Source organism: Colobus angolensis, unplaced genomic scaffold (assembly GCF_000951035.1).
Source record: "Colobus angolensis palliatus isolate OR3802 unplaced genomic scaffold, Cang.pa_1.0 Scaffold196, whole genome shotgun sequence".
Taxonomy (NCBI): domain Eukaryota; kingdom Metazoa; phylum Chordata; class Mammalia; order Primates; family Cercopithecidae; genus Colobus; species Colobus angolensis.
In genome coordinates, this window is record NW_012115110.1 from 7,832,096 (window position 1) to 7,839,274 (window position 7,179).

The 7,179-nt window shown below is 47.2% G+C and overlaps 1 protein-coding gene across 1 annotated transcript in view; it reads right to left on the reverse strand.

Annotated features, from left to right (window-relative positions):
* Window positions 1–6,957, reverse strand: part of CMBL (carboxymethylenebutenolidase homolog (Pseudomonas)) — a 42,887-nt gene extending 35,930 nt beyond the window's left edge. The window contains exon 1 of the mRNA XM_011940987.1: window positions 6,526–6,957. The gene's annotated coding sequence lies outside the window, so the exon portion shown is untranslated. The remainder of the gene's footprint in view (window positions 1–6,525) is intronic.
* Window positions 6,958–7,179: the final 222 nt, after the last annotated feature.

Consider the following 7,179-nt stretch of genomic DNA (forward strand, 5'->3'; position numbering starts at 1 on the left):
AAAAAAAAAAAAAAAGAGTGAGACCCTATCTCAAAAAAAAAAAAGAGAGAGAAAAAAAAAAATTCGCACGTGCCCACACAGGCACATGCAGTGATTATGGAAAAATGTTCTTGGCACCACTAATATGATGACAACACCTGGAACCAATCTAATTGACCACCAACAGGAGAATCAATAAACTGCAATTTATTGATTGATGTGGGTTGAACTGTGTTCCCCCAAAATACATGTTTAAGTCCTATCCTCCACTCCCTTTGCATGTGACCTTAACTAGACACAGGGTCCTTGCAGATGTCCTGTAGTTAAGATGAGGTCATACTGGAGTACAGTAGACCATAAAGCCAATGACTGGTGTCCATCTAAGAAGGTGATAATGTGGACAAAGACACAATGGACACCCAGAAGAGAAAGCCGTATGAAGACGGAGGTGGAGACAGGAAGGATGCACCTGCAAGCCAAGGATTGCTGGCCCCCACCAGATGTTGGAATAGGCAAGGAAAGGTTCTCCTCTACAGGTTTCAGAAAGAGGAGAGCCCTGCTGACACTTTCAATTTGGACTCCTGGCCTCTAGAACTAGAGGCTATGAGGCACTTTGTTGCTTTAAGTCACCCAGTATCTGATAATGTTATGGCAGCCCTAGAAAACAAATACATTCATAAAAAGACTATTACGCAACAGTTTGATGAACAGGCTGCACCTGTAATTTATCAATACAATAAATCTCCAGGCCCACACGGTGGCTCATGTCTGTGATCCCAGCACTTTGGGAGGTCGAGGCATGGTCATAGCTTGAGGCCAGGAGTATGAGACCAGCCTGAGCAACATAGGGAGACCCCATCTCTACAAAAAAATTTTTTTAATTAGCCGGGCGTGGTGGCGTGCACCCGTAGTCCCAGCTACTCAGAAGATTGAGAGGAGGATCACTTGAACCCAGGAATTCAAGGCTGCGGTAAGCTATGATCATGCCACTACACTCCAGTCTGGGCAACACAGAGAGACCCTGTCTCTAAAAATGAAAATACAAAACTTAAAAAATCTCAAAAACATAATATGTAAAAAGACATAGCATTTTGATACTAAACAACAGCCAAAAAACATCCATTTTGATGCTAAATAAAAAACAACCAAAAAATATACATTTTGCTAATGAACATACCGTAGGAAAAGTGTCACACACGGGAATGAATTATCACCGTCAGGACAATGGTTACTGGGATGAGAGGGGAGAAAAAACGGAGATTGTGGGCTTTATTATATTTTATTTCCTTAAAAAGTTTTGATTTGGGGGCCGGGCGTGGTGGCTCAAGCCTGTAATCCCAGCACTTTGGGAGGCCGAGGCGGGTGGATCACAAAGTCAGGAGCTCGAGACCATCCTGGCTAACATGGTGAAACCCCGTCTCTACTGAAAAATACAAAAAAAAAACTAGCCGGGCGAGGTGGCGGGCGCCTGTAGTCCCAGCTACTCGGGAGGCTGAGGCAGGAGAACGGCGTGAATCTGGGAGGCGGAGCTTGCAGTGAGCTGAGATCCGGCCACTGCACTCCAGCCTGGGTGACAGAGCGAGACTCCGTCTCAAAAAAACAAACAAAAAAAAGGTTTTGATTTGAAGTATATAGAGCAAAATGGTACTATCTTTTAAATATGGGTGATGTGAAAGGGTGGCTGTTATATAACGTCCTTCACATTACTGCATATTCTTAGTGTTTCATAATTAGAAATAAAGTAATTAGATTTTGAGAAGAAAGAAATTAATAACTAGTTATCCAGTCAAGGACAACTGGACTCTAGTTTTATTGGTTTGGTTTTCATAAGCTACATTATAGAACTATAATTAGTAAGACAAATAATTCAACATTGTTATTTGACACCGTTTCAGAAAAACTCTCAAGCCATGTTTCCCTCTGATCTCACAATACAAGGATCATCAACACGATGACCCAATGTAAGGGGGTGGGGCAGGGGGTGGTGAGGGCTCAGTTCCCAAGACTGCCCCACTCCTCAGACACAAGCAGCAAGTCCAGGCCTGTAGAGTTTTCTTTTTTCTTTTTCTTTTTGCTGGAGTGCAGTGCACGATCTCTGCTCACTGCAAACTCCGCCTCCCAGGTTCAAGCGATTCTCCTGCCTCGGCCTTCCAAGTAGCTGCGACTACAGGCGCCTGCCACCACGCCCGGCTAATTTTTATACTTTTAGTGGAGACAGGGTTTCACCATGTTGGCCAGGCTGGTCTGGGCTGACTTCTTATCTGAGCTGTTTGTTCTATGAGGATCCAGGGATCACAGAAAATCCTGGCCATTCCAGGAAGCCTCTAATCTGAATGTTTTTACTTTATTTTCAGTTGACATCCATTTTGCAAAAGGAATGCTTACAGGCAGGTGAGCAGCCCTCTACACTGATCCTGCAAGGTTATTCTCCTGCAGGAGAGGCCCGTGTGTGGTGCATGTCGAAGGCTGGACTCCTGCCCAGACCCTCCACAAGGGCACAGCAGCCAGGCCACGCCTTGTGCCAAAGGCCAAGTTTACAATGGGCAGGGTGAACAGTTTCTACCCTGGCAAGTCTCAGGGAACATAGCCTTGACTCTCAACTAACTGTACTATATTTTCTGTATATATCTTTCAGGATTTTAGCTTCCTCCTGCAGATGCACTGTAAACCAAAAATAAAATTCCAAGCCTCCCAACTAACTGAATGGACCTCTCCTCTTAGCCAAGGGGATTCTAAAGAAACTCATAAAACTAATTCAGGCCATGACAGGAAGGAGGGGCTGGGCTCAGTGGCTCACGCCTATAATTCCAGCACACTGGAAGGCCAATCTCTACAAAACCTCATCTCTTTTTTTTATTGTTTTTTTTATTTTTTGAGACGGAGTCTTGCTCTGTCGCCCAGGCTGGAGTGCAGTGGCCGGATCTCAGCTCACTGCAAGCTCCGCCTCCCAGGTTCACGCCATTCTCCTGGCTCAGCCTCCCAAGCAGCTGGGACTACAGGCGCCCGCCACCTTGCCCAGCTAGTTTTTTGTATTTTTTAGTAGAGACGGGGTTTCACCGTGTTCACCAGGATGGTCTCGATCTCCTGACCTCGTGATCCACCCGTCTCAGCCTCCCAAAGTGCTGGGATTACAGGCTTGAGCCACCGCGCCCAGCTACAAAACCCCATCTCTACAAAAAAAAAAAAAAATTAGAAAATTAGCCAGGCTTGGTGGCACACACCTGTGGTCCCAGCCTTTTAGGAGGTTGATCTAGGAGGATCACTTGGGCCCAGGAGGTCAAGACTGCAGTGACTCAATGATCGTGCCACTGCATTCCAGCCTGGGGACACAATGAAACCCTGTTTCAAAAATATTAACTAATTAATTATTTTAAAAATTTATAGCCCCTCCTATAGCTTATTGAATCTGTGTATTTGGCCACACTGTTCAGCACAGATCCCTGTACTATTCTTCCCACACTGGAAGGGTCTGTTTCCAGCTTCTGGCCAGAGACTACCCTTCCCAGCGTGTCAGAATGGCCGCCTTGCAGGCTGCAACACTTTATGAGAAATAAAGCTCTCTTTTTCCAAATTTATGAAACTCACTATTGTTTAGTTGACAAAAGAAACGTTGAGATGAACTGCAAATGAAGACAAGTGTAGTGGCTCACACCTGTAATCCCAGTACTTTAGGAGGCTGAGGCAAGAGGATTGCTTGAGACTGCGAGTTGGAGACCAGCCTAGGCAACATGTCTCTTTTTTTTTTTTTTTTTTAACTTTTCTCCACAGGAGGGGAAAGAGTCCATTAATTCTTCATGGAGACATGACAGAATTTACAAATCTATCAGATCTGCCACTTATCCCTAAAAATGGCTCAAGTACAATGAACGAAGCTGGAATCAGACAGCTTCGTGCAGAGGGTGTGCTATAGACATGGGTACTTTTCCACTGTGGCACAAAATTTATTTTACATATGATGAGGTGCTTTATTGTGAGTAAGAAGGTTTCCTTTTCCTCCTGTGCTGGGGCAGGACTATGTGTCTGAGATGCATGACAGAGTCCTCGTTACACATGTGTCGATAAAGGCTTTTCTGCATCATGGCAGATATGTTTGGGGCCATCTTCTGGTCATCCCCAGGTCACAGGTCAGTTCTGAGGTCTCTGGAAATCAGGACGCTCTTCCTAGCTCTGGGGAGTGCCCTGCAGGACACTCTGGGGGCCATGCTCTTCGGCAATATCCACCCTGGCCACCAGCACGAATGCATGATTCCCCATAGACATTGCTGCAAGGTGCTGCATATGTGTGAATGACTTCTGTGTGATGATACACACAGGAGAGGAGCATATGAAACTGGAATTTGCAGATCAAATACTCAACAGTGATCCCCATGGGTTTTCATGAGTAATTTTCCAGAAGGACTTGCTTGTGTGAGGCCAAGCTGGAAGGGCCACAAGAGTCACTCTGCAGGGGTGAAGGAGACTCACTGTGCCTCACACAAGCACGTGCCTCTGGAAAATTACACATTAAAACCCAAGGGGATCACTGGTGTTTTTTTTGTTTTGTTTTGTTTTGTTTGAGACGGAGTCTCGCTCTGTTGCCCAGGCTGGAGTGCAATGGTGCAATCTCTGCTCACTGCAACCTCTGCCCCACTGATTCAAGCAATTTTCCTGCCACAGCCTCCTGAGTAGCTGGGATTATAGGCACATGCCACCACGCCTGGCTAATTTTTGTATTTTAGTAGAGACGGGGTTTCACCATGTTGGCCAGGCTGGTCTCAGACTCCTGACCTCAGGATTCATCTGCCTCAGCCATAGCGCTAGGACTACAGGCGTGAGCCACCGCGCCAGGCCTTACAGTTGAGTATTTGATCTGCAGATTCCAAGGGTATGCTCTCCTGCGCGTACCTTCATGAGGCATTATTCCTTTACTCCATATACATTTCCACTTCTTGACTTCTTTTTTGAACCAGTTACATCTGCCTATTTCTCTCTTTAATGAATAAAATAAAATATTTACCACTTTTATATCTGTATAAAAGTCATGATTTCACCTTTGGCTGAAAATTATCTTTTAACAATGTAATCAAACATTCCCTAACACTGGCAGTCAGAGAGATAAGAGACAGGTGGTAAAGTATGGTGGGGGTGTAGTTTTCCTGATTTCATGTCCTAAGGATTCAAATAACTCACAAGTCAGACTTCCAGGCACAACACAGTTCTCCAACAGAAATAGAGAAAACAGATTTTGACAAGCAAAGGGGACTGGTGCAGTTGGAATTATAACAAGCAGGGAAGTCTAGGAATACATCTCCAGCCTCCTGGGAGAGCCGAGCCTGGAGGGGGCGGAGAGGAGGAGGAGGGAGGCCTGGGGGAAGAGAGGTCTGCAAAGTAGGGAAAGGGAAGGCCAGGAGGGAGCCAGGTGCAGTGGGGAGGAGAGGAGAGAAGGGAGGAATACATTCCTGGAAGCTTTAGAAATTGAGAAATAGAAACCACGTGGAAGTGAATCCAGGGCTCAGGGTTACAGAGGACCCCAAGACAACACAGGAAGGTGGGGTCTAATGTGAAAGGCAGGAGGTTTCTCCTTTATTGGTTAAACACTGTAGGAACATGGCAAGTGATTTTCAATCTTGCAGCAGTGAAGGCAGGGCCAGTACTTCTCCTTAGATGATTATGTAAACATCAAACTTCTCCAAATATTTATTTTTCAGCAGTCATCCTTGTATTTTCCAAGTGTCTATGGTTGAGAGAGCATGAATTAGGAAGCTACCTGGAGGAGCACACATTGGCCCTCTTAGACATGCCAAGGACGCCCCTGCAGTCTGCTTTTTCTCTGGTGTTCCAGGCCTGGATAGGATTCCCCAGATACCGACGAGGCTCATTACTAACCACTTTATTTTAAATGGGCTTTGAAAACAACAGGTGGCATCTTCCATCAGCAAGTGGACATAAATCTCAGTGCCCAGTGTTTCCAAAGCCTGCCCGACCCACATGGCTGTGGGGTGTAAACTGTCCAGTCGTTCTTGGCAACACCTACCCAGCATTTAGGATGTCCCACTCTTAGATCCACAGACCCAGCACCTCTCTTCTTAACACTCACCCTAAGGAAAAGCTGTCGAATGTGGATACTGATTTCGATGCAAATATGCTCAGTTTTTTTTCACAGTTTTATATTAGTAAAAACGCTACAGCCAGAATGTCTCACTGCAGGAAGAGAGTTACGAGGAGTATTGAACGGCATGGAGGAAAGGCTCCTCCGTGCTAAACGGCCAAAACGAACGCAAGTTTGCATACGGTGTGATTTCCACTATGTCCTTAAAATGTATGGCGAAACACCTACGGGAAAATACCAAAATGTAAACAGCGGCTGCTTCGGACGCGTGGGATCGTGGGGGCTGCTGTCCTGCAAGCACAACGTATCACTTTTATGAAAGTCAGCTTCTGCAAACGGATTATGGGAAGTTCCTTACCCGTGCACGCGGCAAAGACCTTCTTTGCCATAGTTAGAACACACGCGCGAGTTCAAAGGAGCGGGGCCCGGGCTTATGTGCCCCGGGGATGCGCACGTACCTTGTCCCGCGGCCTGAGACTGCGCTGCACCGCGCGGAGGCCGAACTCAGAGGAGCGGGCGCGGCGCCGGGCGGGGACGCGAGAGGGCCGTGGACGCGGCGACCGAGGACGCGGGGATCCCTGCGGGACCAGTGGCTCCACCCGGAGTCGTAGCCTCCTGGGAAAGCCGGAGCCCGGAGGGGGCGGAGAGGAGGAGGAGGGAGGCCTGGGGGAAGAGAGGTCTGCGAAGTCGGAGAAGGGAAGGAAGGCCAGGAGAGGGGGAGGCGCAGTGGGGAGGAGAGGAGAGAAGGGAGGGAGGAAAGTAAGGGGAGGGGAAGAAGTGGGGTGATAGGAGGCTGGGGGAGGGAGGAAGAGGGAGGGAGAGATGGGAGAGGCTCCAAGGTAAAGAAATGTGCAGGGAGAGGGCGTGGGGGAGGGGGAACCGCAGAGCGGAAGGGAGAAGAGAATCAGGAAGCCTTGAGGGAGGAGGCAGGGAGGCCAGGAGAAGGAAGACAGTCAGCCTTCTGTGAGATTTCCGTGCGTGCCTGGCTTCCAAGACAAGTAACTTCTGTTGTAAATAAAAATTAAGCTATTTTTTGTTTATTTTATTATTTTATTTTATAGATAGGGTCTTATTCTGTCACCCAGGCTGGAGTGCAGTGACACAATCATAGA